This window comes from Thalassophryne amazonica, chromosome 22 (assembly GCF_902500255.1).
Source record: "Thalassophryne amazonica chromosome 22, fThaAma1.1, whole genome shotgun sequence".
Taxonomy (NCBI): Eukaryota; Metazoa; Chordata; class Actinopteri; order Batrachoidiformes; family Batrachoididae; genus Thalassophryne; species Thalassophryne amazonica.
Genome location: NC_047124.1, coordinates 8,426,684 through 8,449,204, shown reverse-complemented (window position 1 = coordinate 8,449,204; position 22,521 = coordinate 8,426,684). Strand labels below are relative to the sequence as shown.

Genomic DNA, 22,521 nt, shown 5'->3' with positions numbered 1-22,521 from the left:
CGAATAATTAGATTTTTTTTCTTTTTTTGGCCAAAAATTGGGGCTACAGTAACTTTTGATCCCAGTACAAACTGAAATTGACTTGTCACCATTTTGCTCAATAACATTCCGTCATAGAAAGTCCAGACTAACCTTGTTAGGATCTTTATGATAATTGTGACAAATAAAAGGGTGGTGTTGTGTGTTGGGGGGTGTGGCTAGATATTTTGGTGTTCTTTTTCTTTTCTTTGCTCTCCAGTGGCATGAGAACTGATTTGTCTGTGGAGAAGGTGCTGGCTGAAGAATCCTTCACCCTCATCAACATCATGTGCAGCACCTGTGAATGGTGCTCACATGCAACCTTAAAGACTTTCAGCTGAAGCAGATAATTGGATGGCGTACTGCATTTAAGTCATGTGTGATTCAAGCATAACTGCCGGGAACTCAACCTTGTGATGTTCGTTGTGAGACGCTGAGGACCGCGCCTGGGTTTGACACATCGAGCCCGTGAGGAAAGGAAGGGTGAGGGACACATGCTGTCAGCACACATCAAGGTGATTAGTGTTTGACTAATTGTTGATAGTAACTTGGTGTTTTGTTACACAGTATACTTGAATTGTGATGAGGATTGTGCAGCTCGCTTCTCACTGCTGTGGCGTGCGGATAAGTGATCCTCCACCTGTTGTGAGAAGCTGCTTATTTGCATAAAGCTTAAAATACAGACCTGTATGTGTTGCTGATAGTGTGTGTCTTTTGAAGGATATTAGTTGTAACTGGCTACTTACCTCACCTCTTCTATGCTTCGCAGAGAGTCGGTTTGGTCGTGTCCACCTGGGGGGTGTTTGGCGGTGGTAGTGGGTCCAGGAGCCGCCGGGCTTCGATCCTTTTGGGCGCTGGAGAGCGTGCCAGCCTTCACTCCACCAGAAGGAGCCTATTTCTGTTTTTTACACGTTTATGCACCAGTGGGTGAATTAAATATATTGTTTTGGAACCCCGCTTTTCTGGTTATTTGTAGCGCTGGGTTCCGTCTGACGCAGGTCCGCTCCTCAACCCGCGTCGACACATAACAGGTGGGTTTCAATTTGTACTGAGGTGAAAAGTTAAAGTAGCTCAGTTTTTGTGTAAATACTGTAAATAAATAATAAAAATCTAAAAGTTATGCAAAGTTTTTGTGTAAAATAATAACGATAATAAAAAAGTTATGCAAATTAATGATTGATTAATAAGATTACATTGACTGTGTTGAATGTTCGGTTTCCAAAGTAATGGTCAAAAATGGTTGAAGCCCGTGGACTGTATTACATGTTACCCTGTAAAGTGATAACTAAGCAAACTAGTCCTTTTAAAACCCTTCATGCTCAACCAGAAATTGCTTTTTTTTTCTTTTTTTTTTTTTTTGCCAAAATGGGGGCTACATTACTTTTGATCCCAGTACAAAATGAAATAGACTTGTTACCATTTTTGCCATTTTGCCCATAGCATTCAGTCATAGATAGTCCGACTAAACCTTTTTAGAATTTTTATGATCAGACAAATAATGTGGTATATTTTTCCAATATGATTACAACATTTTAAATTTCGGCCCCTGTGTAATCATGATCATTCTGGATTCATGTCAATATTTTCCAGTTTTTCAAACAAACAGAACAATTTCACTACGCGTCTCGATGATGAAGTGTTAGAAAATTTGTGTTTCAAAGGGAGTTGAATACCACCAGAAATCCACTTCAACGCCAAACAGTTTTTCTTATTATTTATGGCATCTCCCCTCAGCAGTCCTGAAGCAGCAGATCTGCTCCTCTATTCAACAATTGAAGACCACTTAGCGCTAATACTGTCTATATTCCATTTTGCCGGGATGGAACGAGATGTACTTGATGTCTTTGATGAAGCCTCTGTGGGCAGATATGCTGCTGCCTTTGATCCCACCCACTGCCTCCCTCTAGAGGTCAGGACACTGATATTGCCTCTCATAATGGGAGCGTGGGCAAGAGGAAATAAGGAAGGCACAGGACAGAACCTGTCTTAAAGCAGAGGCAGACAGATGTGAACCGCATTCCCCACAGTCACAGAAGCGTGGGCTTTGAGGCATCGAGACACCGCAGTCAGAGTCATATTCTGTCCAAGAAAGTAGAATTTGCACACAGGAGTGTGCAACAAAGTTGGGATTAGTTCTGTAATACCCAAATTCTTACAGTCTTTATTAAATTGGGCAGAAAACCCGTCATTGATCACTCGGAGGTAGTCCCCCGGTTCCTGCTGCTCCCAATCGCCCTGACAGGCTTCCCGTATTAGATGTGAATGCTAATAGGATGCGACAGCTTTATTAGGATCAAATCAGGTGGTCATGGTCATTCTCTGCACGATGTTTGACGGGTGCGCGCACACTGAGCTGTGATTTTCGTCACAGGGGAGGATCTCTTCCCCCTAATCCATCTCCGGCTTAACAGCCACCCGTCCTCCCAGATGACCTGCTACAGGATTCTCAAGGGTAAAATCGTAGTAAAGTTTGTGGGTCCTGCTACATCACGCAACTCGTGTGTGTTGCCTGCTTGCGTCCACACGTGTACCCCCGTATGTGTTTTCTCTGCTTATAACAACATGTGTATAACACCACAATGCACTTTATGATGTAATACAGCAACAACAGTAGCATCACAGAAGTTTTGAACATGCTGAAAATGTGGTGATGTGGTCTGAACGTTTGTAAGGCGGATTCTCCATCCATACATAGTGCAAAACGATGTGCATTCCTCTACAATCCTGGTGTAATGTGCACTCCTATTGCATCATGCGCGTAGATATATCTAACATGCTCTTCTACTCAGACGGAAATAACTCACAGGAGCTATGTGTGCACGGGGCGTATGACTTATGTAGCATTTAAAGCGACAATACGTTGGATTTATAGGAGTGTTTCTTAGCAAAAATGGAATATAGCATTTGTAGCAATCTGGTTAGTGTATAATCTCCTGCAATAATGAATCAATGTGTTTTCTGAAGCCTAGAATGAAACCATTAGATCGACATGGGAGTGGGCCCCCTCACAGAGGTAGCCATGTTGGTACAGGAGCCAAAAAGGGTCATGTCTTTGCTTTTTGCAGATTGGCCTAAAACTGAATAAAAGAAGGGGAAGAAAAAAACGAGCAATCAGTGGTTGCTTCCTTACACTATCTACTGGTTGCTAGTGCAGGCTAACATGTTTGAGAAACCTCATTTTTGTGAAATGGAGGATCATACATTTTGCAAATCACAAGAGAAGGACGAGCAAGAATCCAGTCACTAAAGAAGAAAAAGAGCAACAATTTAGTGACCAGCGATGTCATAATGCATTATGCAACATCACCACTAGAGGACACTAAATCCTACACACTGTAGCTTTAAAAAAAAGAATTCAAAAATCAAAAATCCTTTAATCAGCTGATTTGCCAGTTGAATAAGGAGGGGCTACACCAGCCGAGCATTAAATTCCTCAGTACCATGTAGTTTTGCTTCTCATTCATACGCCGTTTGTGATTTGTTCAAAATGATCTGTGCTATGAGATTGCGTTATTAGAAGGAAATAACATCGATGATTAAGCTCCTGATTCCAGGAGAGATGATTTATTTCAAGTTGGCAGAAAAAGAAGGATCTCCTCAGTGCGTGGTTAGAGGTGCAGAAAGGCTAGTTATGAGGATAATTACACATTTTTCACTATTGGCAGTTGGTTTTGTCAATTAGCTCAGTTGTCATTTTCAAGGTGACCCATATTGAATTTTCTGCTGATTTGGTAATGACTCACCGATCCTTGGACAGCTGCTGAAGGTGGCATGGAGCAATAAGGAAAATTATCAGTAGATGAGGACCATCAGTTTTAAAACATGTTTCGGGAAAGGCCATCTTATTAAAAGTAATATATCTTTCTCAACTCCTTTAATCTAAGATAATATCACTGATTGGAACCCGATTACTCTGCACAGTAGGTAGATGATGTTGGGCTAACTGCACGTGTGCAACCGTCTGGTGGGAAAGATCAAAACTGGATCATGAATGAGAACTTCAAACAATCAGTAAGGGTCACAAAACATCGTGACCTCCATACAGCCTGCAGGGGGCAGCAAAATGTCAGAATTCACAGTAGGAAATAGCCATAAATTAGCATTGCGCCCATTTTCAAAGTGGCTATATTATGATACACATAACAGTAGTGATAGGTGCCAACGTCATGTCAGACATGAAGGAAATCCTGATAGATGTCAGAGTGTTGGCCCTCAGGAGTGTTGGTTTACGTATCTATAACGGTGGCAGCATGACATTGATTTACATCTTGAATCTGCAACACCCCATGAATGGGGTGCCAGTCCATTGCAGGTTACTCCCCCAGGCAAAGCTAGTACCCATTTACAGCTGGGGGGACTGGAAGAATGCAGATTGTTTGCAGCCCCCTCAACCTTCCCGCTCTAGATGCACCGCTGCATAAACACCAAAATGTTGACTGAATAGCTGAACTCCAGCGGAAATCTTTGATCACCTGAGTTTCACAGGTTTCCAGTCCAAAACTCATCAGCTTTCTGTTTTCCTGCTCATCTTCGCTGCCATGCCTTAATCTCCTGCTGAAGTCAGAGTAGTGTGATGCAGGCTGAACATGAGGAGACTGCAGACCAGAGTGATTCCTGGGACGGGTCAACGACTTCTTTATTGAAAGTATTCACAGTGCTTCACTTTTTCCACATTTTGTTATGTTACAGCCTTATTCCATAATGGATGAAATCCCCCCCCCCCACCCAAATTCTACACACAACACCCCATAATGACAATGTGAAGAGTTTGTTTTGAGATTTTTGCAAATTCAGAAAAAAAGAAATCACAGTTATATAAGTATTCACAGCCTTTGCCATTAGTTTCTTTGAAATTTTTAATAATTTGCAAACATTTCAAAGTCTTTTTTCATGTTGTCATTATGGGGTGTTGTGAGTCAAATTTTGAGAGAAAAATAAATTTACTCTATTTTGGAATAAGGCTGTAACATAACAAAATGTGAAAAAAATTGAAGCGCTGTGAATAATGTCTGGATGCTCAGTACATCTGCCTCTACTGGCTCCTCACACAGTATCTTACAATGAGCTTACTGGATGCATAAGCATGTTAATATGTTTATTCATGCGTTTAAATGTACAGGTGAAGCTGCTGGTGGATGTCAGTGTGCTGCGTTTATTCCCGTTTGCTTGATTTGCATAACTGTAATTATCTGTGTGAGATGAAGCGTGGCTGCTGCTCCAGGAAACAAAATCAGCCGAGGCCAGCGTTTCGCCTTTCTTCCTTGTTGTGCTGGAATCACTGAAACTGTCAGAAAAAAAACCTTATTTAACATATGAAAACTGTAGCTTTAAAAACACACGATTCCTCTAACTGTGATTTGCTGAATGTTGTTTTCCAAGTTAAGATCAAATGTGGAGCTGATACTCAAACACTTTTACGCTGATGATGCATTTCTTCAGGTTTTTTCTTATCAAGTAATGCATTAAGGAAAAACTCTGCTGTCAAAGATTAGTCTCTGGCTCTGTCAGAACGCGAATGTCTGAATCGGTTTGAACAGGACATTAAACAGTCTAATAGTGCAGCAAATAATTGAAACAATATTTCACATGGTGATACAAGCACCAAATCCAGCACAAATTCTCCTTAGACGTTGCTCTTTTGACAAAAAAAACAGACAGGCCACTTGAATTTTCAATAGGCAGCCATGTAGGGGTCAATTGAAGAATTACACAGGGGTTAAAATATAAAAATGCTCCAATCATATTGAAAACTGCACCACATTATCTGTCTGATCATAAGATTCCAAAAAGGTATAGTTTGGACTATCTATGACTGAATGTTATGGAGTTATGGGGTAAAAACCTTAAGAATGTTGACAAAGGTCAATTTCAGTTTGTACAGGGGTCAAAAGTTAAAGGTTGCTCCAATTTTAGTAAAAACAAATGGGTGCAATTTGTTGATTGAGCTACTTGGATTAATAAATGGAATAGTTCTGACTGTGTTAATGCTTGGTGTCTAAAGTAAAGGTCAAATAATCTTGACGTCCATTGAATTCTATGACATGTGACATATGTTACCCCGTACATGATAGCTAAGTATGATACATGGTGCAAACTATTCCTTTTTGAAACCCTATTAACTCAACCAATAATTTGCATCACCTTTGAACAAATTGGAGCAACTTTAAATTTTGACCCCTGTACAACTGAAACTGAACTTTGTCATCATTCTTGTTGTTTTACCCCATAACTCCTGATCATTCAGTCACAGATAGTCCAAACTATACCTTTTTGGAATCTTTACATTCAGACAAATAATGTGGTATAAATTTCAATATGACTGGAGCATTTTTATATTTTGACCCCTATGTAATTCTTCAATTGACCCCTACGTGGCCGCCCATTGAAAATTCAAGTGGCCCATTTCTTTTTCAAAAGAGTAATATCTAAGGTGTACTTTTGCCAAATTTGATGATTGTATCACCATTGAAGGATTCCTCTGTAAATATTCTGTTATCTGCTGCACTACAATCCAGCGGTGTAGTCGTGGGCGTGCCTGTGCCACCTAAATCTAAAGCTCGCTGGCACACCTTGTATAAACACAACAATTTTAGCTGTGGCCATGTTAGCGTGTAAAGAAGCGTGTTGTTATGAAACCCATTATTTTAAAATGGCTAGCCTTGTGCAAAAGCAGGTGTTATACTAAGTTCTGCCTGCCTGCTGACAAATGCACGCTGCTCATGGAGAAACATGCCTTTGAAGAGGAAACAAACGGACTGATAAAGGATTTGCAAGGCTTTTAAATGATGTTTGTAATGGTGGTGTTCGAAGAGGGGGTGGCCGAGGAGAGAAGCTTTGTTGACTTCCTGAAGTCTGGAATAAGTGGGACATCTTGTGGCAGAAAATAAAACATTTAGAGCACCTTTACTGATGTATGCAACATTTACTTTGAAATTGATTCAGGATTTGCACTTGACAAATTGGAGTATTGACTTAGTTTATTTTGTGAACTAGCTCCTCAAAAGTATATTAGGTTAGTTAAAATGGGAAAGTACTTTATCAACTTGTATTGCTTGGGATTTTTTGAATTGTAGGTTGTAGATTACATCATGCCATTCATTGCCTGTCACATTTTCACTTCTTTAGCGATGAGGATTCATGCTCCCTTGTTTTTCTTGGAATACGCAATGAGTACAATGAATCGTTTCAAAAGAACAAGGTTTTCAACCAGTAGACAGCATATCGGGGAACAACCGCTGGTTCTTCTTTTTTCTTCGGTCTGGAAAAAAGTGAAAGGCAGCTTGAATATGTCCCTTTTGGGGCTACTGTATCAACATGGCAGCCTCCACGAAGGTGCCCGATCCCATGTAGATATGAAGGACTCATTCTAAGCTCAAGAACAACACATTGATTCATTGTTGAAGGCAATGAAACCCTAATGAACAGTTTTGTATTAATGCTGTTTCATCGCTCCTAAATCCTGCACACTTTCGCTTTAAGAAAGACATTTATTTTAAGTAAACTGAAAACAGAAGTCTAATGTTCACAACGCTCTGCCTTCAGTTTTCGAGTGCTAAATTTTGTGAGACAGCCCCTCTCACTACGTGACATCAGCCACAACCTCATATTTATCCCCATTGTTGGAGCAGTGTTCTGGTTTCACTGCCGAACATCAGAAGCCCAGTAAATGTAATAACAGAGCGTAAAGCTGATGTTAAACTTTCTGAATCATTCTTTGAGACTCGGCAGTGCTGCTGAGTCGACACCTTTTAACATTTTGTCTCATATCTGCCTTTTCACCTCACAATTAGGCGCATATGAGACAGAATGAATTTCATCATTTCCCGTGAAAAGTGTTGATTAGAAAAATCTCTTGCAAGCGCCGAGAACTGCCAACGTTTCAAAAAAACCCACAGCTGTTTTATTTAATCCAGCCGTTAGAAGCAGGAGGGGGAGAGAGGCAGAAAACGAGGGAAAATTATTCAGCAGATTCATCACAGCTCAAAGTGAAAGTCGGATGAGAGCAGCGTGAACCTCTGGAATGCAAATCAGTAACTTTTTGACTTGAATTAATCTGTTGGAGCGCTAAAGAGCGAGGGTTCTCATCATTCAGTGGAGCACCCAAAATGGAGATAAACACTGTCATTTTATGCAGAATATATGTTCACCCACCCTGAAAATGAAACTTGATTTATTGGCAGAGCGCGAGCTCAAATATTTACTGTGCTCCACAGTGTAACTGATACCTGCAAATAGAAGACGATGAGATTCTGAGAGGGTGAGGAGGCGCAGCGTAATGGACAGAAATATGGATTCACATAACAGCATGAGCTGCTCCAGGAGGTGGGTTTGGGCTTCACAAGCCACCTCTGGAATCTGATAGGCCATCTGCTCATTAAGATTTAAGATGATTTAGATATTAGAGTTGGGTCTAGTGCAGCGGATAACTGGAAAAAACGCCTCAAATGGTGATGCAAGCACCAAATTTGGCTCACGTACTCCTTAGACATTACTCTTTAAAATGCAGAGCGGCCACATGAACTTTCAATAGGCAACCAAGAAGGGGTCAATTGAAGAATTACACAGGGTCAAAGTTATAAGATGCTCCAGTCATATTGAAAGGTATTCCATATTATTTGTCTGATCATAAAGATTCCAAAAAGGTATAGTTTGGACTATCTGTGAATGAATGTTCTGGAGTTATGGGGTAAAAACAGCATGAATGGTGAAAAAGGTCAATTTCAATTTGTACAGGGGTCAAAGGTTAAAGTTGCTTCAATTTTGGTAAAAAGTGATGTGAATTATTAGTTGGGTGAATATGGTTTTAAAAAGGAATAGTTTGCATCATGTATCATGCTTAGTTATCATGTTACAGGGTAGCATATGTCACATGTCATAGAATCCAATGGATGCCGACATTGTTTCACCTTTACTTTGCAAACCAAACACTCAACACAGTCAAAACTATTCCATTTATTAATCCTATTAACTCAACCAGTAATTTGCAACACTTTTACCAAAATTGGAGCAACTTAACTTTTGACCCCTGTACAAACTGAAATTGACCTTTCTCAGTGTTTTTATCCCATAACTCCATAACATTCATTCACAGATAATCCAAACTATACCTTTTTGGAATCTTTATGATCAGACAAATAATATGGAATACCTTTCAATATGATTGGAGCATATTTTAATTTTGACCCCTGTGTAATTCTTCAATTGACCCCTACTTGGCCGCCTATTGAAAGTTCATGTGGGCATTCAGCATTTTTAAAAGAGTAATGTTTATGTCTGAGGAGTACGTGTGCCAAAATTGTTGCTTGCATCACCATTTGAAGGATCCCTCGGTAAATATTCACTTATCTGCTGCACTAGTCAGCCGTATGTGCTAGGACACATCTCTGTTTTTTAGGGGCAGAGTGGGCGAGGGGGGCAACATGCAGGAGAGTGTTTGCAGTTCAGATACCAATACTTTGGAATAATTTACCAATTTAGCTTACGCAGGTAAAACTCCATCCAACATTTTATTTATTTATTTTAATTGTAGACTTAAGAATCTTTGTATTCTTCTTGGTATTCTATTTTATTTTGTTATTTAGTTTATTTTGGAATTTTTATTTCAAGTTTTATCTTAATTTTTTATTTTAAAATGTTGTTTATATGCAAGTCCCTTTTTATTTTTAAATTATGTACAGCTCACAGCTCAAATGTCATATACCTCTGTTTTAAACTGTGTTTTGATATGTGTGTGTGTGTGTGTGTGTGTGGGGGGGGGGGGGGGGGGGGGGGGGGGGGGCTGTATATATGATTGAAAGTGCTATGTAAAATATTCATTCATTCATTTTTTTTTCTTTGATGAGCAACTTGTCAATGTAATACTGATTATCTGGCCTCCTAAAAAATACTGTTATTTTATTATTACTTTGATGAACCTAAAAAAAATAAGCCTTAAATGTTATAAATGTTACAGTTTTTTAAATAACCTAATGTGATGTACACTTGCTCATATTTCATACCATCCCTGCATAATTTGGCCACATTACCCCCCCTAGTCAAACAAGTCTGGATACGCCAGTGCTCAAAAAGAATAAATGATCATTTTTTGTATCGATAGTGATCCAGATGTGGATTTAGGGCTGGATGGACATGTGGACGGACACTGGACTGAAGTACATCTGAACATGGATGTACAAATATTACAGTTAATGTTATAAATCCCAAACAGCCTTCATATCCTCTAACTTTATGAAACTTTCTGGGAGATTTAATTTATTTTGTTGACCTTTCTGATTTTATCACCAAATAGTCTGGAGGATTTGGAGAGCGAAAGCACTCTGAAACCAATTACAGAGCTCCAAGTTGTCATTAGGCTCTAATGTCTTTGTTGGAGGTGTGTGTTTGTGTGCGTCTGCACAGGTTGTGTTTGCATAGCGCCTGCGATGGGTTATCATCATAGATGTTGCTGTGTGGGCTAAATTTATCTGGAGAAGAAGGCCCAGTATCTCCGCTCCTAAGGACACACATTTTCTGCTGGGATTGAGCCTCCCGAGCAATCGATACTAAACGCACCCACAGGGACTAACAGAGGCGGTTCCAAGCTCGACCCAGTGCCTCTCCAACAATTTACTGTGTATAAAACTGGCCTGGCATAGAATGAAAAACATGACCTGCCACCAGAGTTCATGTTCCACCAGCAGAAGATGGAGGAGTTATAGAATCGTCTGTTGTTGGACTCTGTAGAGATGATAAATAACAGCTTCTATTTGAGATCACCTTCCCAGGAATCACTTGATAATGTGAAATATGGATCGCATTGTGGACATGAGTGAGCCTCACAGGCCCACGCTGGAGCTCACACGTGCAGCTTCATCTCCTCCTGCAGCCACATCCAGGGGAAGCTTCAGTTCATCTGCTCTCTGCATGGGGAGAACGTCTCTCGCTCTCCTCTCCTCTGGTGGCGACTTGTTCCTGATAAACAAACACACGACAGATGTCAACAAGTTTTCAACCAGTCCTGCCGTGCATTTGCTTCTCCACGGCACTTTGCTCAAACGTACGTGTCACAGCGCTCCTCTGCACGCCCATTGAGATACTGCATGAGCCCTCCCTCTCCTAACCAGCAGGGCTGCAAGAATTTGAACTAGAATGACACTCGGTCCTGAAACCTTTGACAATATGAACACAATCCTTAAACAACACTGCAAGACCTGCACCCACACACACACACACACACACACACACACACACACACACACACACACACACACACACACACACACACACACCACACCACACACACACACACACACACACACACACACACACACACACACACACACAAAATGAAGTGCCAATTCTGGTTTCCAACCAATAGAGTTGTCAGTTCCATTACCCACCCATATGAAAATACTCAGCCTACTGTCTCAAAAAAAAAGAAAAGAAGTAGCCACAAATAAATAAATATATAAAAGACAGTGACGGCTCTAGGTTCAGGTGGGGGTGGAGGGTAGAAGACATGTTGAACATCTGTACCTTTTCCTGCATTCTAAGGCAGTTTAGGAAGCTAAATCCTGACTCTCTAGTCATCATTTTTAAAGACACAATTAGGATTTTAAACACTGGGAATCTTACTCATCATTTTAATACCTATTTTTTTATTTTAACCATCTGGGGTCCGAAGGCATTTTTTGGACAGTTCACTCACCTGGCATAAATGTGTTATTATTGCTGTTAACAGCTCACCCTGCATCCCACAATCAAGTGCTATGTCTCTTTTTTTCACGGCAACCTGTACATTCAGAATATATATGCTATAGCGGTGTTTTTATAAGTATAATAAAGGTTGACAATCAGAAATAAGAAAGGAAAAAATAAAGTGGAAAATAATTTTCACACACATTTATTCAAAACACACAGCAAACTATAATAAACAACTATTTTGACACTTTATAAAAGTAGTCTGGGATCTTGTACAAAGAGAATTTACAACATAAATGTTCTAACAATAAACACAAATGCACATTTTGAACAATATATACAAAATGGTCCATGCGTTTTGTTTGTCTTTATGCCACATCTCAAAGCAATTTCTGTCTGCTATTACACAAGGCTTACAACACAAACTTTTTAATTCTATGGAGTTGACTCCCTCTTGGATTGCTTGCAGTGACACTCTGGTCCGCCACGTGAGGTTGTATGAGACTCACTTCATTCATATACGCAATGCTGCACTTTTATGCATGGAGCCAGCAGCCAAAGGGCTCTTCAAACAGCATTCACATCCCACAGAGTAACATATCACTGCTCCTAACAATCTTTGGTCGACCATGTGAGACTGCTCTGCCATACAATTGGATATTGGAAAACCATGTGACGGTGAACCAATTGGGCAGTCACATTGCTCACGTCATCACACAGCTTCTATGAGGAGTACAAACATGGTGGATGGCTGGCTCGAAAGTCAGCGGAGTTCACTTTTCAGCAAAAAAAAAAAAAAAAGAAAGAGTAAATTTCTATCTCATATCATTAAAAAGTTATTTAGAATTTAGTAAAACTTGTACTCAGCCGTCGTATACGGTGGCGTCGGCCCCAAAGGGTTAAACACTTGAAATCTTCAAATTCTGCATGCACCTGTGTTCAGTTAGCTTTTGTTTATACAAGACCTTTCCCATATTTGATGAAAAAGCTTTCATCAGCAATTCAGGGGTGGGGGTGGGGGTGGGGTTGCACCCGTCAACCCCCCCCCAAATTGGCCCTGTTACACATAGGAAAAATGAATGCTAAAAAAATTTGTGCATGTTTTATTTTCCCAGACACACACATACACACATATATCCCACATCTTCCTCTGCTGGGAGGTGGTGATGACATCACCAACAACATTATAAATCAGCTCAGTCCCCCCCCCCCCCCCCCGTCCTCGTCAAAGGCAAGTTATCTTATATTTAGTTATTTTAATGCTGAACTCAGCCCTAATCACACCCTTAAACAAAATACAGACATGCTTTTGCTCAACATTGAATGTGAAATACATCTTGCACATACCCATAGACATTTAGAGGAATGTGCAAGAATAATGATGCTGGTTGGGGGCGTGGGGGGGGGGGGGGTATGAAACAGTCAGCTCCCACCCTAGATCCGGCAATGCGCACACAGTTCATTAAAGCAGGCAAAATGTCACAATGGCAAACTTCTTTCAGCCCATTTGCAGACCTGAGGTGGTTTAAGAGGTGATGAACAGACAAATGCACAGTTACTCAAAAAGAGCAGAATTCTGACAGAAAGGAAAACTTTAAAATACGTCTGTCAAAAGGTGGAATAGAACATATAAGTGGTGATGTGCTGTTAAAGAAGGTGCTTTATCTTCCTCTGCTATCAACATTTCAAACAGAGCAATGTCTCTTATTCTCGACCCGCCCTCCCTCTCAGGGGGGTTTGGGGGGGGTGTCACTGTCATATTTGGGGGCTCAGTATCTCTTTGCCTTTGCAGGCGCTGCTCTCTCAGCATGTAGCTGGCGCCCTTTGTCGACTTATGATCATGCCGGTATAATGAGCAGGAACTCAAATCCTGTTGAACACTCATCATTCCTCTGCAACAGCGGGGAGGAGGCGAGGTGGCAGCGGGTTAAATATTCTGGAGCTTGGGTCCAATCTCGCAAGGCTTCGGAGTGTAATGAAGCAACTCAGCAGATCTGCCACATACACCCCTGTCTCTGGCTAATGAACGAATGAGTCGCTCCCAGGTGAAAAATGAGCCGGCTCCGTGCAGACCCATTGCAGAAAAAAAAAAGAAAAAGAAAAGAAGGATCTTTTTCCCTTACAAAACATCCCACATCCCTCTGACTACTGCTCGCCTCCTCCCCCAGAGATTTCAGCAGGATGATTGATTAGACTCAAAAAAGCTGCTGCCTGCTCCAAACCTCAATCCTTTCCACTGGTGCATCTCCTGCTATTTTACTTGGTGCTGTTGTATTGACCTGTGCCTGCAGCTTTGTGACATTCATACAGCTTATCAGAACGAACGCAGCACGTCAGGTTATTACCAGCAAAATTAACAACGAGGGACATTTAGAACCAGCTACTTTCTTGTTGAGAAAATGTGCAATGCAAGGACTTTGACTTTTTGGTCAATGCTGTGATTTTGTTGAATCAACAGTGGCGGATCTAGGTGGGGGTTTCAGGGGGCTGCAACCCCCTTTCTGATTCACTTATCAAATATGAGAAAAATCTTGCATAAACAAATAAATTGATGAAAACTGCTGCATGTAGAATTAGTTACCTCAGTGCACAGCTCAGCTCATTTGACCAACATGGTGTATGAAACATGAAGAGGAGAGTCAGTACACTCAAAAAATACCTCACTGGATGAATTCAATTCAATTATGTGCAAGATTTCCATCAAATAAATATAAGTAGCCCCAAATCAAATAAAACACATCGATGCAAGATAATGTAATTTAAATTCAGTTGGGACTACATATATTTATGTATTAGATGGAATCAAATCCAGTGAGTCAGGTTTTTCTGAGTGTATGACACAAACAAATGACTCATTGGATGAACTCAATTCAGTTATGTGCAGGATTTCCATCTAATAAATATATGTAGTCCCAACTAAATTTAAATTCCATTATCTTGCATGGGTGCATTTTATTTGAGTTGGGACTACATATATTTATTACATGGAATCAAATCCAATGAGTCAGTTTTTTTTGAGTGTATCACTCAAACAATTGACTCATTGGATAAATTCAATTTAATTATGTGCAGGATTTCCATCTAATAAATATATGTAGTCCCAACTCAAATAAAGTGCATCCATGCAAGATAATGGAATTTAAATTTAGTTGGGACTACATATATTTATGTATTAGATGGAATCAAATCCAGTGAGTCAGGAGTTTGAGTGTATCACTCAAACAAATGAGTCATTGGATGAACTCAATTCAGTTATGCGCAGGATTTCCATCTAATAAATATATGTAGTCCCAACTAAATTTAAATTCCATTTTCTTGCATGGATGCACTTTATTTGAGTTAGGACTACATATATTTATTAGATGGAATCAAATCCAATGAGTCAGTTTTTTTGAGTTCATCACTCAAACAATTGACTCATTGGATAAACTCAGTTTAATTATGTGCAGGATTTCCATCTAATAAACATATGTAGTCCCAACTAAATTTAAATTCCATTTTCTTGCATGGATGCGCTTTATTTGAGTTGGGACTACATATATTTATTAGATGGAATCAAATCCAGTGAGTCAGTTTTTTTGAGTATCACTCAAAGAATTGACTCATTGGATAAACTCAATTTAATTATGTGCAGGATTTCCATCTAATAAATATATGTAGTCCCAACTAAATTTAAATTCCATTATCATGCATGGATGCACTTTAATTGAGTTGGGACTACATATATTTATTAGATGGAAATCCTGCACATAATTAAATTAAATTTATCCAATGAGTTAATTGAGTGATACTCAAAAAAACTGACTCATTGGATTTGATTCCTACACATAATTGAATTGAGTTCATCTCATGCATCATTTTTTTTTAGTGTATTTAACTTCCTAGATTGACAGATCTGTCCTAGAGTGACAGATATCTCTGGGACCTCAGCCTTGAAAAATGAGACGAGTGAGAAGAGCATATGGAGTCGCTGAGATCCTCTGCACAGGTCTTTGGCGGTGCCGTTAGATTTGCAGGACAAAGGTCCAAGTCTTTAGGATTCTGGTGTTTCTAGTCTTACTTTAAGGTTGTGAAACTGAGTCAAACCAGCAACCTAAGGTAAAAAGTAGGTGTCTTTGGTACTCCATAGGTGTCTCTGGAAGATCCTTGGGGACAACTGGAAAGACTTTAAGTCAAATTATCAGTTAGTTAGGGGTGAGATGTACCACTTGCATTGTGAGGGATCATCATATACAACACTTTGGCCATCTAGACCTGCTCCCCGAGTGTGATGCAGTGCACAGGTGTCAGTGTTGAGTAACCCAGCAAGTGGAAAAGGCCAAGAGATGGTGTACATATCACCTGGCTACAGCACCATGAATGGATTACTTTTGGGAGGTGGGGAATGGACTGGTGGCATGAATGGGTGGTCTCCAATCAGGACCCATGGTAGTTCCCGTATGTATTGGAATCTGACCAGACCTGACCTCTAAGCACACAGTCGGGCTTAATCATTGAAAAGTCCATTGTCCGCCAAGTATCACCCAGTTCGTTTCAGGTTCAATTACATTTTATCAGCATAATGCTAAAAATCCCGACGGTAAACCCACACAGAGAGAAAATGCTAACTCTGCCTACGGACCTCAAAGTCAAAGAATTCAGTGTTTCTGTCCCCTCAGGCTCAGAGAATGCAGAAATGCAGATCAGAAACTGCAGCTTGCCCTCCTGTTGTCTTGTTGAGGTCATCGCCCAACTGGCGTTCTACGTGTGACGGCACCTGGGATGAACTATCTGAACACGCTGGCATCTACGGATAGTTTATAATGTCTATAATCATAAGAGCGTGACAAACATGTCAAATCCCAATCGATCATAACAAGAATCACAAGTGAGTAAAACACAAAGAAAGGCAAGATGGCACTGGGTTGTCAAATGTAGGTCATTAGAATTACATCCCAGCTCTTCAATTCCCTAAGAAATTTAAGGTACATCAGTCAAAATTAGTGTTCAAAGGAAGCTGCTACTTTCTATTGCACTGTAAAGAGCATATGGAGGTTACCACTGGGAATATTGGATACGCACCATTACCCAAACATTGTAAGTAAGGCGAGTATCACTGCAATAAAAGTCTTCATTTGGCATCATGATGGACCTGTACACGCACGTCGATATCCTCAAAATGAAGTGCAAACCTTCGTCTGGCCAGGATAAATCCACTGAAATGTAACATCTCTTCTTCAGTCTGTCTGTGGTGCGGCGAACAGACGATGGGACGTTTCTCGAAATTAGTTTGGGGACCAAGTGGAGGTCACAAGTGAGGAAGATAAGGTTCTTCACAGATGAGAACATTTTTCACCAGAATGAAAGGAAAACCCAAGTTACCATTTGGACAAACTATACAAATGGTACCTTTTTATAACCGAATGCTCCATATTTGAGAAGAACTAGGGTTGTTTTATTTTTGTTGAGTGTATATATATATATATATATATATATATATGTATGCTCAACAAAAATATAAACGCAACACTTTTGGTTTTGCTCCCATTTTGTATGAGATGAACTCAAAGATCTAAAACTTTTTCCACATACACAATATCACCATTTCCCTCAAATATTGTTCACAAACCAGTCTAAATCTGTGATAGTGAGCACTTCTCCTTTGCTGAGATAATCCATCCCACCTCACAGGTGTGCCATATCAAGATGCTGATTAGACACCATGATTAGTGCACAGGTGTGCCTTAGACTGCCCACAATAAAAGGCCACTCTGAAAGGTGCAGTTTTGTTTTATTGGGGGGGATACCAGTCAGTATCTGGTGTGACCACCATTTGCCTCATGCAGTGCAACACATCTCCTTCGCATAGAGTTGATCAGGTTGTCAATTGTGGCCTGTGGAATATTGGTCCACTCCTCTTCAATGGCTGTGCGAAGTTGCTGGATATTGGCAGGAACTGGTACACGCTGTCGTATACGCTGGTCCAGAGCATTCCAAACATGCTCAATGGGTGACATGTCCGGTGAGTATGCTGGCCATGCAAGAACTGGGACATTTTCAGCTTCCAAGAATTGTGTACAGATCCTTGCAACATGGGGCCGTGCATTATCCTGCTGCAACATGAGGTGATGTTCTTGGATGTATGGCACAACAATGGGCCTCAGGATCTCGTCACGGTATCTCTGTGCATTCAAAATGCCATCAATAAAATGCACCTGTGTTCTTCGTCCATAACAGACGCCTGCCCATACCATAACCCCACCACCACCATGGGCCACTCGATCCACAACATTGACATCAGAAAACCGCTCACCCACACAATGCCACACACGCTGTCTGCCATCTGCCCTGAACAGTGTGAACCGGGATTCATCCGTGAAGAGAACACCTCTCCAACGTGCCAAATGCCAGTGAATGTGAGCATTTGCCCACTCAAGTCGGTTACGACGACGAACTGGAGTCAGGTCGAGACCCAGTTTGTGCAGAAATTCTTTGGTTATGCAAACCGACTGTTTCAGCAGCTGTCTGAGTGGCTGGTCTCAGACGATCTTGGAGGTGAACATGCTGGATGTGGAGGTCCTGGGCTGGTGTGGTTACACGTGGTCTGCGGTTGTGAGGCTGGTTGGATGTACTGCCAAATTCTCTGAAACGCCTTTGGAGATGGCTTATGGTAGAGAAATGAACATTCAATACACGAGCAACAGCTCTGGTTGACATTCCTGCTGTCAGCATGCCAACTGCACGTGCCCTCAAATCTTGCGACATCTGTGGCATTGTGCTGTGTGATAAAACTGCACCTTTCAGAGTGGCCTTTTATTGTGGGCAGTCTAAGGCACACCTGTGCACTAATCATGGTGTCTAATCAGCATCTTGATATGGCACACCTGTGAGGTGGGATGGATTATCTCAGCAAAGGAGAAGTGCTCACTATCACAGATTTAGACTGGTTTGTGAACAATATTTGAGGGAAATGGTGATATTGTGTATGTGGAAAAAGTTTTAGATCTTTGAGTTCATCTCATAGAAAATGGGAGCAAAACCAAAACACACACACACACACACACACACACACACACACACACACACACACACACACACACACACACACACACACACACACACACACACACACACACACACACACACACACACACACACACACACACACACACACACACACACACACACATACTAGCGTGTTGCTTGTGGGGCTCTAGATTGAGTAGTGTTTATGAAATAGGTAGCTGACATTTTTCAAGGATGGTAATAAATTATGCAAAGTGTCTATAATGAGTTGGAATGACGTGCGAGTCCAAAATGTTTTTAGAAACTTAGACCTCAACAGTTTTTAGACAATCTAAATCATTTTATTTACTGTTAATGACATATTATTTAATGTTAATTTGCATTCTTAATATATTTATAAATTGTTTTGGTTTTGTTATCATATACACATTATTATTATTATTTTGTCATTTGATTTTTAAATGGACCACAATGGAAACAAGTGTTTTCACTTTCTTGTGTCATCCATGTATTTTAACGTATTATATTATGTACTTACATTGAACTTACTAAATAAAATCATGCACACACTTTTAATATATAGATGATTTACCGCCCCCTGCTGGATTGATCTGTGAGTCCAGAATGTAATTATCAATTTACTACTATCCATAGTTTCTCCAAAAATATTAGTTCTATCAACCTTCCATTTTGCAAGTGTTCATCCTTGACCTAAACATACCAAATGGCAAATATCAGCTCTCCACAGTTTGTCCATGATCGAAATTATAGACATGCTTTTATTTTTGCACACATGCACACACACGGTGGTGGAAGACATCAAATGCACTACAGTTTTCACCCATGGTAACGGCAACGTGATACATAACTAAACTGACTAAACTGATTGAACTGCAATAATACAATATCAATAACAGTAACAACACTGTTTAACTCATTCGATGCCATTGACTCTAAAACGCGTCTTTTCCAATAGTAATGCCCCGCGCCAAAGACGTGTCATTGAGTCAATTTCTTTTCTTCTCTTTTCTTTTCTTGTGGTATGTTTGTTGTTGACATGGACATAGAACTCAATTTTCTATGGGTCTTGAAAAACACTCAAATGCTTAAGAAATCCTGGCACTGGGATGTTCTGGCACTCAATGAGTTAACGACCATGAACCACAATAACATTTAAAACCCCTAAAACCCTGAACTCCCATGGTGCATTGCAGTGCAACATCCATTGTTCACTGTTAGCTAATATTGCTAATTTCTTCAAAAATATTAGTTGTATCAACTGTGTTTTTGCACCGTTCATCCTTGACCCAAAATACATAAGCATACCAAACGGCAAATGTCAGCTTTCCCCAGTTTGTCCATGATCAAAGCAATACAACACACACGCATGCACACGCATGCACACACATACACACGCACACAGACCACTTTGCTTTTATAATGTAGATATTAGATTAGATAGAACTTTATTGATCCCTTGGGAAAACTCCCTCAGGGAAATTGAGGTTCCACCAGCATTGTACAGCAGCACACAGGGTAAGAAGCACACCGAGTATCAAAAGCGAAAGTAAAAAAGAAACATTTTGCAATATAAATATAAATACCAGACATACTGATCAATGCTAGTTTACTGGCTACCACTGTTCCTCTCATTCCTGACCTGCCTTAGTAGTTTTATAGATGTGACTGAATCAGTGATTAAATTGGTCCACATCTGACCCACAGCAGACTTTTCTTTGGTTACATGTCCAATCTCTGTATATGTCCACTGTCTTAGTATTATGATCCCTTACTGGATATTGCAGCCATAGCTGCTAATAGAGATACAGCTACATTATGCTATAGTTTTATCCATTTGTTGCTTTCTTGTACTCATTCTCATCTGAATTGTTATTCCCTTCCAGAGCAAACAAACAAACAAACAATCTTAGCATGTATGCTCGCAGAGCTTTATGACATATTGTCATTAACTCACTGTGGGAGGCTCAGGGAATGGAAGTTATTGCCAGTAAATAAATGACTGCAATCATAATTCAACAGCAGAACATCATGAAATGATTTCCATGACTGGAGATACATGATAGTAAGTGCTACAAGGTGCTGAGGCCCATTGGGCCAGTGTTTATTCTTGGATACTGTAGCATGAGGCGAATGATGGTCAACAACACCCCTGGATGGGACCCCAGTCCATCACAGGTTACTTCCTAGCTGGGCCGACTAGGAAAGTGCAGATTACAATGCAGATTCAGCATGTTGTCCAAGAACAGGGACATGTAACATGAAGACAAACCTGGAACTCAACCCCAGTTTAAATATTGGTGCTACCAGGGACCAAATTGTAATTACATGTAATGGCCATTTGGTGGCTCTCTAGTATTCACCTTTAAACTGGCCATTCATCAGAGCAAGGTGTGGGGATATGCATCACAATGCAGTGAATTATACTTATGCAGAAGACCATATTGATGAAAAAATTAAGTGCCAGATGGAGGTGGCCAAATTCATAGTAAAGATGACATTTTCATTTTGAGAGTCATGTAATATTGAGCATGTAGGATCTGAGTGTCTTCCTTGGCTTCACAGTGATAACAATTGATATATATGTCTTCTGGGTGCCAACTAGGTCTGGTGATTTAAAAAAATTCATATATTTTGTATGCTGATCAGTATTCATCATATCACGTATTAATGACATTGATTTAAAGAGTCTCTTGATAATGACTGAAACCGGAAAAAACTAGAGGATTCATTAGTTAAAATTGTTCTTTTTTATTTTTATTTGGGAAGGTTGTTGTTGCTGTAGCTCATGTCTAGGGCTTTTATTGTGAAAAATCAAGAGGGGAAGTGTGTCTGTTTTTTCTCGTGTGTTGCTGGATGGGGATTTCAGTGTCATGTAAGTATCAGGGCAACTCCAATCCTTGTTATTTTAGCTGTTTTGTCAGTTTCCTCAACTTTATAGGATGACACAGGTTCACTACCACACTCACTCACTCATGCACCTGCTCTTTTTTAACTACATTTTTAGAGGTTTCTTCACCACTTATAGCTCAAACAACACTTTGCAGAAGGAAATGATCGTACACGTTGATATGCAAGCTAAAAACTGTAGATTGCTGCTGTGTAATTTGCTGCTACATCTGTGCATACTGAGTTATGCAAATTAAGCTGTAATTAGATGGTGAAATGTTTATTTTTGTGGCTCAGCTCAACACCAACATTCACGCAATATGAATTTTCAAAAATGTTAAAATGGTTGAAATAATAGTTAAAAGCTACAGTGTGTAGGATTTAGTGTCACCTAGTGGTGAGATTACAGATTGCATTATTTGACCGTTGGTCAAAATTTTGTTTCCCTTCAGGTTTGTGTTTGTCTGGCGATGCAAATTCATGCTCACTTGCTTTGTCTTCTGATAAGCAATATTTATGATCCTCTATTTCATAAAAATGAGGATTCTCAAACTTGTTGACTTGCGTTTGAAACCAGTAGCCGGTACATCGGGGAGAAACTACCAACTCGTCCTTTTTCTTCAGTATTCTGGCCATGATGCAAAATACAAACAACAGTATGAAAATGTTCTGTATTAATATGGCGGCCTCCAGGTGGGGGCTCATTCTTAGCTCATTGATTTGTTATTGCAGTAATTATGCAGTAATGAACAGATGCTGTATACTGTTACTGTGAAAAATACCATTAAATCGTACACACTGTAGCTTCAACTCACTCAATTTTGTTGCCAGATTGCAACTTTTATATATAAGTTATTCAAAGTGCCCACACACAACCCCCCCCCCCCAAAAAAATAGCAATTTAAGGACGAG

At 40.2% G+C, this 22,521-nt stretch overlaps 1 long non-coding RNA gene across 1 annotated transcript; it reads right to left on the bottom strand.

Moving 5' to 3' along the window:
- Positions 1-7,134: 7,134 nt before the first annotated feature.
- LOC117504212 lies at positions 7,135-22,166 on the bottom strand. Its single transcript, XR_004558741.1, has 2 exons — positions 22,098-22,166; positions 7,135-7,171 (listed from the first exon to the last, which is right to left on the bottom strand). It is a non-coding gene; the product is annotated as an uncharacterized LOC117504212 (long non-coding RNA).
- Between the last annotated feature and the right edge of the window lie 355 nt (positions 22,167-22,521).